The following is an 11,175-nucleotide window of genomic DNA, read 5'->3' as shown; positions in this document are numbered from 1 at the left end:
CTCCACCCAGGGGAAAAAAGCCCCTTATTTTAAAATTGAGTATGAGAGCAGTGGGGGGGGAGGCAGGTGTCTGTTGTGGCTCAGGCTCCAGCCCCTCTCCCTACCATGCAGTCTCTATTGCCCTGCCTGTCCCTCTTCCCTCTCATCCTACCCTTAGTCTTGTTTAGTGCTGGCGGCCTCCATCCGCTCTACAGCCTAGGGCATTGAGCATGGTCCCTGCCTTGCCCTGTAGCACATGGCTGCTATGGGGACGGGGCTGGGGCTATGCTCTGTGGCCCAGGTTAAAATAGGGATGCAGTCTGCTGACATGGAGCAAGGGTAAAGAGGCAGGGGGAAATGGAAAGCAGAGGCTGGGGAGGTAGGGAAGAGTAGAGATTGGACAGGGTAAGGGAAGCAGAGCCTGAGAAGGGAGGGGACAGACAGGATGGGGAGCAAATGTAGAGGGGGAAGAGAAGGCCCACAGCTGCAGGAGGTCAGGCAGGGGCAGAGGTAGCAGGGAGGGGCAAGCAGAAGCAAGGGGTAAGCTCTTGGACCTCTCCATACCACCTGTCCCCTCACTTCCTGCCTCTCCAATAATTAAATATCACTGATTTCTTCATCTGCTAATAGAATAAGTTTCTGTCTAGAATAAGTTTCTACAGTTCACTTTCCTTCATTTTCTTCTCAATCTCTCAAACTTTAACTCCTTAAATACCAGTTATTTATCATAATGAAAATTAAATCTGCCATTACACAATTTTTCCTGCATACCCCAAAGAGATGTCTTGCTTACCCCCAGGGTAGACAAGACCACAGTTAGGTATTCATACCATTTTGGTAGCCCCTGGTCTAACCTATTTTTAAAACTACCCAAACAACCTTACACAAGCGGAAAGGGATTGGTGAAAATTACCCTGTTGTGCTTAAAGAACTATTCCGAGCAATCTCTGAATCATCAGCAATGATATTTTGAAAACCCATGAGGTGGGAAAAGTTTTAGAAGACTGGGTAAGAATAAACATAGTATGTGTTTTTTTTAAAAAATGGGGAAAGACAAGGCCCAGGAAATTATAGACCAGTCAGACCAATTTTGATTCCCAGATAGATTCAGGACAAACGATTAAGCATTCCATTTACAAACACCTAGACAATAAATTGGGTAGAGAGGGGGAGTGGAAGAAGAACTCCAACTCCATATTTTGGAAGGGAATTGAAACAGAGAGCCAAAGGCCCTTCTTACTAAAAAAGGGAAGGCACAGCAGGCTAGCCTGGTTAGGTAGATAGGTAGGCAGCTGAGACAAGGCTAGCTGGACAAGAATAAGCCAAAGGAATAGATTAGATTCCTAGGCAGCTAGGGGATAAATGCTGTAAGCAGCAGGGATAAGCAGCAACAGAGAGGGGCAAGCAGCCCATTAGAGATAAAGAGAAACACCGTCAGACATAGGCAGTGGAAGGCTGGGGCTAAGGGGATCAGCACCTCTAAACTCAGGGCAGTGGGTAGGTCCACAGGACAGCTTGGCTGCCAGCTCCAGGCCTGTAGCAAGGGTGGGGAAGGGCACACACACAGGCAGGATCACACCCCACAGTGTGGCTCACTGGCTGCCCAGCACAGCAGGCAAGTACCAGTCAATTCTGTGAAGGGGCAGGGGCTGGGGTGGGGAGCCAGATCGAGGTCCTCACAGTAAGATAGGGAGTGGGGCACAGGCAGGGGAGTGGCTGAGATAAATGGGGCCCCAGCCAGGCTGGGTGGTGGGACAGTCGAAGCCCAGGCTTTTTGACCAGGGGTGTGGTGGGAGGTGCTCCCAGTGTTGTGGGCCCTCAGAGGCCCAGGGGGCATGTGCCCCTCCCAATCTGTGTGTGAGGCAGAGGTGGCTGCCACTGTGCACAGGGCTCTGTGTGCTGCTGCAGCTGCTCTGGGAGTGGTGCAACACCATGTGCCTGCTGCCGCTGGCCTACACTGAACCCCTGCCCGTCTGGCAGCAGCATGCACATGGCATCGCACAGCTCTCAAGGCAGCAGGGTACAAAGCCCAGCTTCCAGCAGCAGCCACCTCAGCCCTACACACAGATTGGGGGGCTTGTTCCCCCTGGGCCTCCACTGGGGTGCACACAGTGTTAGGAGCCTCCTTGTAACCCTGAATGAGCTGTCCAGGCTCCGATTTTTCCATCAGCTGGCCAGGCTGGGCTGGGCCAGGGCCAAATTCACCCCAGCCCCTGCCTTTGCCCCACTGCCTCCTTCACCACTGGAGCCTCGATTTGCTCCCCCCATGGCCCTTTCCCCTGCCTCTTCCCCAACAGAGTTACCTGCTGGGCAGAGGGGGAGGGAGGGGGGACCCTTGGGGCAGCAATCCCAACCCTTTTTGGAACTACATCAAGGCATGGCAGGTGAAACAATATGGAAAGGATCTCAGTGAGCAAGAGCCTCATGTCCATCAAGGGGCACCACAGCGCCTTTGGGCACCGATCCTGCAACAAAGACTCCAACAAAATAAAAAGTCATGTTTTGTTTCAAAACAATCCAATTTTCCCTTCTTTGACAGGGTAACTGCCCCAGGAAATAAGGAAAAAGCAATAGATGTGATATATTTGGCTGATGCTGTTTTGGTCACCACGTAGTCATGTTGCTAGGGAAATGGAATTTATCTTGCCTGAATTCACTATTCTTGATAGAATTGGGAGTTAGCAGCCATTTTGATTAAGAGCAATGTTAGGCCTGTGGGGTTTCCCTGCTGAATTTGCTGACCTGTATACATTTTTGTTAGAGTTAAGATTTCTTTTGATTGATTTCTGAGAAGACAGAAGTTCTTGAAAGGAAACATTGTAACAGCAATAAACATCTGTTCCTCAGTGGGTACTTCATTAATGCGCCATAATTATGGACCATTATTAGTACCTGTAATTACAGATACCTTAGTGTGCCTTAATTGGCTCTACTGCGCATTAGCACAGGCACATGCTTTTTTGTGATGATAATGCACAGTATACTCATTTTACTATGCATTAGCACGGCTTTTGCCCACCGCACTAATGTGTAGTAGAATTAGTTTACTGCACTCGAGGCATCTAATGAAGCCATGTCCAATGTGTGAAAATCTTAATGTTAGGGGACTTTGTAGTATAAAACCTGAGGGCCATTGAGGTGTTCAATCACTACACCTTAACCCAGAACAGCAGGAGGCTGTGCTATACCACATATGAGACAAGATTTCACTGACAAACCACCACCTGCATCTGGTTTTCCTTCCCTAGTTAGGGGTAAATCTGTTACCTTAAACTGCTACCAACTAATGGCATGTATTTCTTTTTTTAATTCTTGTGCTTATTAAATGAGCGCAACTGGCTTGAGTATCTTTGACTGGACAAACTTCCTGGCAGTCATTTGACTTCAGTATGGCCTTTCCTACTTTCCTGCATTCAATTTTTATTAGTCAGCCAAGAAAGTGTGGTCAGAAACAAACATCACCAGATAGGTACACAAATAGTTGAAAAATCTCATGCAGTGAGTGCTTATCAGTAGAACCCTGTCAAGCTGGGAAGGCGTTTCAAGTGGGGCCACACATGTATCTGTTCAAGATTTTGATAACAACTCAGATGATGGAGTAGAGTGTACAGCTACACAGTTTTCAACAGACATCAAGTTGGTTGTGGCTGAGCAGTGAAGAAAGTCAGTTGGAAGCATTTTGGAGGCCTTGATCAAATTTTGAAATGATCCTGACCTGACATATTAAAGAGATGGTCCAAAATTAACAAGTCTTTGAACTAGGACAAGTATAAAATGTCACCCATAAGAAGGAGACATAAAATTTACAAGTACAAAAAAATTAAAAAACCAGGGATGATAGGTAGCAATACGGTAGAATACAATCTCTGGATTGGAGAATACTACAAACTAAATGAGTCAAAAATACAATACTGCTCCAAATCTCATTCTGAGAAGAATTAACAGAAGTATTGTGTGTTTAGACTTAAAATGTAATTATATTAGTATTTTAGTCATGGTGGAATACTCTGCCCAGTTTTGGGTATCATGCCTAAAAGGAAGATCCAGGAAAAATGGAAGGAATGTAGATGAGGCTAAGGAGAATAAGAAGCTTAGAAAATGACCTAAGGGAAGGTTGACCTGTTTGGTCTACTAAACAGAAAACTCAGGGATCATATAATATAACACCATACTAATACATAAAAGATTGTTATAAAGTGGACAAGATAGATTGTTCTCCATTGTCATTGGAAAAACAAAGATTTACAATACACTATACATGTGTTGCATATTAATATTTTTTTTTTAAATAGATGGATTGGTGGAATGCTGGAATAGACTACCTACAGATGCTGTGGAATTTCCTACGTTGGAGGGGTTTCAGAGTAATGTCTGCTATATAATACCTGATTTCTTTTTTACACATATACGGTAAAAAATAACTTTGCTTTTTTGCACCTTTTTCAGACTATGTAATCTAAGGCAGATTTTCCTTTGATTTGGCGTTGGACTGTACATTTTGTGTATATATAGCATTACTCAGTAATGTTTCCTCTCAAGTACCTTTTCAAATGTTAGTTTTCCTTTTCCTTTCCACAACTTCTTTTAACACATCACTAGATGAACTATATTGTAACAAAAGCTAAGGCAGGAACAAATCAATCAAATCGTATTGGTAGATCTCCACAGTCTAGTTTCACATTTTGCCAGAGCAGTGGAAGATTCTATCAACAACCCATAGAATTATAGATGGTTGTTCAATCAATTTCTTTGAAGAAGTCAGGTATGTTCCTATTTGTAATTTTTAAAAATATATATTGTGGGGGGGCGCATACTTCGCTGTACCCACCGCCTCCCATGTCAGAACTGCTTTCCTGTCACTAAGAGTCGCTCACCTGAGGTCTGTATGCATCCGGTTCGCCTGCCATGACTTTGATTGTATTCCGGTTCAGTGTTATTAGTCCGACATGTGTCAGTCCAAAAGTGAGACTCCTGGACTCTCGGGGTCCCACGTCGATGAGGGCTCCGCCACCCCTACACCCTCACCCGTACCACTGGTCTGATTGCTTATCCGGGTAGGTTACCCGTCAGTATGTCGCTCAAAACGTCAACAAAAGAAATATCAGGTCAACACAAAATTCACAGCCAGGGATTCTCTAGAGCAAGGGGGCTGCTTTGCCCTCTGCAGACCCCCTTGTCATTACCCTATCTGCTGTGTGCACTAGCACTCTTTTCTACACCCCTCTCTGGGCTCTTCAGCCCTCTCCAGGGCTTCCTAAAGCCACTTAGTCCTCCCGAGTACCGGCAAGCCTCTTCGTCTCCTGAGAGTGCCCCTACGCTACAGTATATATGGCTCCCGGCTCCTGCCAGGTCCAGCTGTTCCCGGCAGCATTAACCAGTCCGTGGCTTTGCCGGGCCCGTCGACCTGACTACCCAGCCCTGTTGGGGCTTACCCTTACCCCACCAGGTTTGGCAGTGCCTCCGGACTGTACCCCTTCGCCTGTAGGTGCTCCCTCCGGTCTTGGCTTCCTCATGGCTCACTTCTGGTTCCGCCCTCTTCCCTCCTGGCGCTGGCATCTGCCTTATGTTGGCCCTTGCTGTCCGGGCCATGCCTCCTTCCCCGCACCTGAAAAAGGTGAGTTGGTGCCCCGCGTTCCGGGCTTGAGTGAGGGAGTTTAGCACGGTTGCGCCAGGGCAGGAAGCCTCGGAGCCCACCCACCTCTTCACTCCCCCACATATATACCTAGTAGGGGTGTGTGAAATGGGCTGTATTTGATTCAGATTTAGATTCAGCCTGAGTGCGGGAGGGGGCAGGGCTGCATGCTCAGTAGTGAACCCGGAAGTGGACCAGAAGTTATTCCGGTCCACTTCTGGGTCCACCATGGAGCACATTGGGCCCCCCCCCCACCTCTCTCCTGCTCAGCAATTGGCTACAGGGGCACCCCGGGTACCCCCCCCAGTCCCAGGTGGCAGCAGTTGCTGAGCCAGGGAGGTGCGGGGGTGGGGGGGCTTGCACACTCCCCAGCAGACCCGGAAGTGGACCAGAAGTGCTTCTGGTCCACTTATGGATCTGCTGCTGAGCACGCTAGAGACCCCCCACACACACTCCTGTGGGATGCTCCATCTGCCCCACCATCTCAGCATTCATGAGCTACCTGGTACCTTGAGGTATGTAGAAAATACATTTAAAGCTGTGTCAATGCCCAATTCATTGAATCTGTCTGAATCTCTCCAAATCAAGTCAGAGGGTTCTGATTTTATTTGGAGATATTAATGGGTCTCCTGATTCGATTCAGATCTGGAGATTTGGCCACTGAATCGGGCCAAATCTCCACCGAATCGAATCAATGACCAAAGTTCTCACAGCCCTAATATCTACTTCAATAAACCTGTTTTTGGTGCATGCTGTGCGCCTATACACATGCATGGGGGGTGTGGTGTGGTTTAATTACAGTGGTTCCTTAACAGCCACTCGAATTAAAATGGCTCACTGTCACGTGTATTAAGCCACCTTTTATTCCCCCCCCCCACAACATTTTAAAATGGCTGCAAGGGCGCCTTAACTAAAGCTCATTTGATGAGTTTTAAAGTGCCCCCACAGACATTTTGAAGTATAAGGGGGCTTAATACACATGACAGTGAGGTGATCCTGGAGGGTTCGAATAAGAATGTGAACCAGCACGTCTATAGGCAAACTGTATGTCTATAAGGACAGAGAATTTTCTACTCCCATGAGATGTATAGAAAACTGGTCTGTCTAAAACTGGGAAGGAGATTGTTCTGCAAGGGCCAGAAGTGTTTTGCTCATTTCTTTCTCAACCAGACCAGCATAAAAATTGTGACATTTTGCAGACATGAGGCTTCAGTGTTGATACTGCTTGCCTCTAGTGGAACTTAGCGGACTGGTGAATTCTGTGCAGCTCTACTTGCCGTTCTACTTGCAAGGTACAAAACACTCATTTCTCCCAGAACAGTGTTATGAGGCAATGCAGACCATGATACAGTTAATTCATGAATAGTACCACTTTGTGGTGTGTGAATGGTTTTGCTGTTAAGTGTTTTTCTGGGTCTCAGGCATAAAAAGTGTGATACTGTCAATTCCAGGTACTCTCCCATCATCAGATGGATCTTTCAAATACTCCACAAGAGCTAAGTATCAGTACATCTTTCAGTTGCGTTGATATCTAGTATCAGTCTTCATTTCCTTTTTAATACCAAGTGCAAGCAAACTTCTGCATCTCCTGTTCTTTCCTCAGGTCCTTAATATTAAATTTGATTGCCTCACATCACTGTTCATTGTAGTAGCAGATTGTCAATAAAAATATTCTCCTGTGAAACAAAAACATATTTTCATTTGGATCTTATGTATAACTACATTGTGGATACTTCCATACATATGGAGCATGCGATAAATGTCACATCTTCCTATGTCTTTGGATCAGTAGCATGAAGTCAATGGAAACATTCTACAAATTCCATGGGATTCTGGATCCTTCCAGTGTGCCTTAATCGGCCAGCACTGCACTAAATCACTGTAGACTCTATTTTATTTCATACAAGCTTGTATGTAACTGCTTACCTAATTTCCCAGAAATTCATACTTTACTGATTACTAGAGAGAGAAAAAATATCATGTTCATACATGACAGTCACAGTTTGCTTTACAGGTTCTATAGGTGTGACACGTCAACATGAACTACAATACGTAGTTGTCATCCTGTCCAAGGACAAGATAGAAGCAGGCATCTGTCATAACATATGTGATCTGAAAGATTACTCCAGGAGGAAAAATCCAAAGATACTTCCTATCAGTTAGGAAATAAAACAAGGAAATCCTTAAACAGCTGAAAGAATAAAAATAAAGATTTTATTGTATTTGCAAGAGAGAAGATAAACTGTATATTCTAGTTTTGAACAACAAAAATCATCTTGATTGTACATGATTTATATGTTTCCTTTAAGTAAAGAGGAAAGCATATGTTACACACATCTTCATTTATATACATGTATATGCATTATATGCACATGTATGTGCACATAAGTGCATATGTCCAATGTTAATGTACTCTAGGAAATCTGACTAGCTTAACACTTTACTTTTCTTTTAACTACCTATTTGCTCTGGCTTGACTAAGCTATTATCCACAAAGTGATAATTGATCAAGCAATTGCATTTTAATTGGGCTAATACACTGGCTTAGTGATTTTTTCTTCTTTGTTTTGTTTTGTTAGAAAACAATCATATTAGTTTAACCACCCACCCAATTCATCTATTAAAAACCCTTTCATGCTAATATTTCATTATCTACAAATCCACAATAGTTCACTATCTATAAATATAAATGGATATGACAATGTTTTGCATTCACATATTAATTTCTCAACTGTCGTGTTACTAGTTACACCATGCCTAATTTTCACTAATATTCTCCAATTTTTGATAAATCCACCAGTAAGATAAAATTACTAATAAAATTATGCTATTGCATTTAGTATAATAGGCCTGATTCTAGTTTTACTTCAAACCCTTGCAACCAGGGGTATCTTCACTAAATTTATTGTGGTTGTGGTAGTGAAAGCAAAAGCAGAATAGATCCATAGTGCTAAAATACAGCCCTCTTCTGGAATTCCTTTGCTTCAGGGTTTGGAAGGGGTTTAGTCTGTATTATCTACCCATATAAGTTAAAAGCATACACATGAATACACAAAGCAATACTTCAGTCTAAATTAAAAACAGATACTATTTTCCCCCATTTAACATAAGTCATTTTCTAATGGCTATGGTATGTAGTCTGTATATGACCTAGCAGCATTAATAGGATAAAATATCTATATGATAAGTCTTTTGAATGATATTATACATGCTGTTATAAAGAACACTGATTAGAATAGGTCTAAAATAACTGTGGGCTAAAATCTAATGGCATTTATTAGATGCACCATTAAAAGAGTTTCTTCACTGGCAAGAGAAGTATTGCCTCAGTGGGTGCAATCCCTCATGTACCTTGTAACAAAAACTACATTATTAATTTATAAGGTTATGACACAGTGAACAGAGATAACACAAAACAAGTGTGCAGGTTGGGGGAAATAAACCCTTTTCATAGCTTGGAGGCAAGGGGGACAAACAAACAAAAATCCCCAGAGCTTGGAGAATAAAGAGTTAAATTCTGGTTCAAAGCTGCAAGTTAGGTTTAAAATGCAGCAACAGAAACCTGGCTTTGAAGTAACACTTCTGTTGTCAAGGGTTACTGATGCAAAAAATGCTAATCTCTCCCCCCTGCCCAAATTACACACTGTAGATCTTTGAAAGAATACCTGTTTCAAATACTGTTGATTCTCCAGGTGTGTGAATTTCATAAAGATCAATTTCTCTCTGAATTATGAGTTTTTTCCCCTATTGTGTTCATTTGTATTGTTTACCATCTGAGGAAATGATGGTATGATTGCTGTTGACCTTGCTCCACACATCACTTTCTAGCAACACTCAACTGCAAATTGCAGATACAAATTGTAATTAAACTTACGTTTACAAGGATTGTTCACAACTGAAGTACAAAGAACCTGTTAGTACACAATTATCTGTATCAACAAGCGTCCTAAAATAAGACCCTGTGAGCAGTGTACTCTTGGCCACTGACTTCCATATTCTTGCCAAGAGAAGACCAAAGGGCAATTTACAGTATATGCTTACACCTTTGAACGTATAGTCTCTTGATCTGTAATCAAGACAGGATTTTTAATCTAGGAAATATCCCTTTATTAAAAATATTTTCTAGGAAACTTTTCAGTCAAAAACACATTACAAAACCTGGTTAACATATATGGTATAAAGTTTAAAATGCTTTATAATTTGCCTTACTAGTTTGCAGGTCTATCCAGAAGCTGGTAAGAAGGCAATTATTAGCAGAGGTTGAATGTATCATAACTGTTTAAAACCATTTAAATCAGGCATCTACTTTGCAAATACTTTGGCCAATGTTTGTATTGTATCAATACTTACAGCTTTATTAGCTCTTACAAACAAATGAGATAAATACTAACTAGGCTTGCTTACTGGTGCTGTTCCACTGTGAAATGTTGCTGTAGTCTATTAAATATTTTAGTAAAAGAAACATTGTGTACATTATAAAAACGAGTTAGTGTATGCACTGGAACATCTCTTTGTGGTCTTAAATTAAGTACTTCAAATTCCTTTGTAAAGAAATTGCAATTGAAGAGAATAAAAATTCTCTTGTAATTGTTATTGATAAAAGATAATTGTTAAAAAATATCTTGTGATTGTTAATGATAAATGAATAAAGACAAAGATAAATTAAATGAGTTTTAAAGATAAAACAAGTTAATTTAGTTATTTGTTTAAGGTACTTTTTACATAGGCAATGAAGGTGCCTTTGAAATACAGGAATTTAGAGGAGAAAATGCATGTATAAGTGGAATTCAAAGATTAATTAAGTCATGTGAGTAAATATCTTTGGCTAATAGAGTACTTATGAATAATAGATAATTTAGCAAAGGAAACACTGTTTCCAACAACAAGAAAGCCTCCTTGCATGAACCCTCACTTGTCTCTGCAAATTTTCTTTTGAAAGCCAATAAATGGCTCATACCCATCCTGCACAATGGCACTGAGAAAGGAGAAAAAGGGGAGATGGCACCACATCCCTTTAATGTGGCATTTTTCTTGCATAAACATTGCAGCACATCTTACAATACCAGAGGTAACGAATCAATTAAACAGGATTCACCCCCCTCTATTCTTCCCTCCCTCTTTCTCACTCTCCTCCAAAGCCTTCCTCCTCCAAAGCTGCTTGCATATTGCTGCTTTGTAGTTTCCCAGAGCCAGAGCAGTAGGACCCAGGGGCCTCCCCCAGCCACCAATCGAAGCTCATACTTGGATCTATTTGTATGCAATGCCTTCTGCTCTGCGCATTAATAGTAATACAGATAACGGGTCTGAAAGAATTCTCTTCTGAAGAAGGATTTGATTTTCTAGGGTCCTGATACTGGGAAGAAATCCGGTTTCATCCCCCTTTTATATTTAAAAGTCTCTTGAACAGCTTGTCTCCTTAAACTAAAAAAAAAAAATCAGGTCTCTCTATGCGAGGAAAGTTGCAAGGACTGTCTGAATCATGGAACTGCTAGTTTTCTGACAACCTTCTTATCTCAGAGGGTAAGTCCCCCCCATCCCTTCTTCCTTCTCCCCCCCCCCCCCCC

General features: G+C 42.5%; 1 protein-coding gene across 4 annotated transcripts in view; it reads left to right on the top strand.

Moving 5' to 3' along the window:
• The first annotated feature begins 10,819 nt into the window (after nucleotides 1-10,819).
• The window catches only part of ROBO1 (roundabout guidance receptor 1), a 1,310,595-nt gene continuing 1,310,239 nt past the window's right edge, over nucleotides 10,820-11,175 (top strand). For 3 of the 4 annotated variants that reach the window (XM_019525386.1, XM_019525387.1, XM_019525385.1), the window contains exon 1: nucleotides 10,821-11,131. The gene's annotated coding sequence lies outside the window, so the exon portion shown is untranslated. Of the gene's footprint in view, nucleotides 11,132-11,175 lie in introns of all 4 variants that reach the window. The other variant, XM_019525389.1, reaches the window with a different exon arrangement.

This window comes from Gavialis gangeticus, unplaced genomic scaffold (assembly GCF_001723915.1).
Source record: "Gavialis gangeticus isolate Ggan-Ray unplaced genomic scaffold, GavGan_comp1, whole genome shotgun sequence".
In the NCBI taxonomy this organism is placed as follows: domain Eukaryota; kingdom Metazoa; phylum Chordata; order Crocodylia; family Gavialidae; genus Gavialis; species Gavialis gangeticus.
This window is presented reverse-complemented; position numbering and strand designations above follow the sequence as displayed.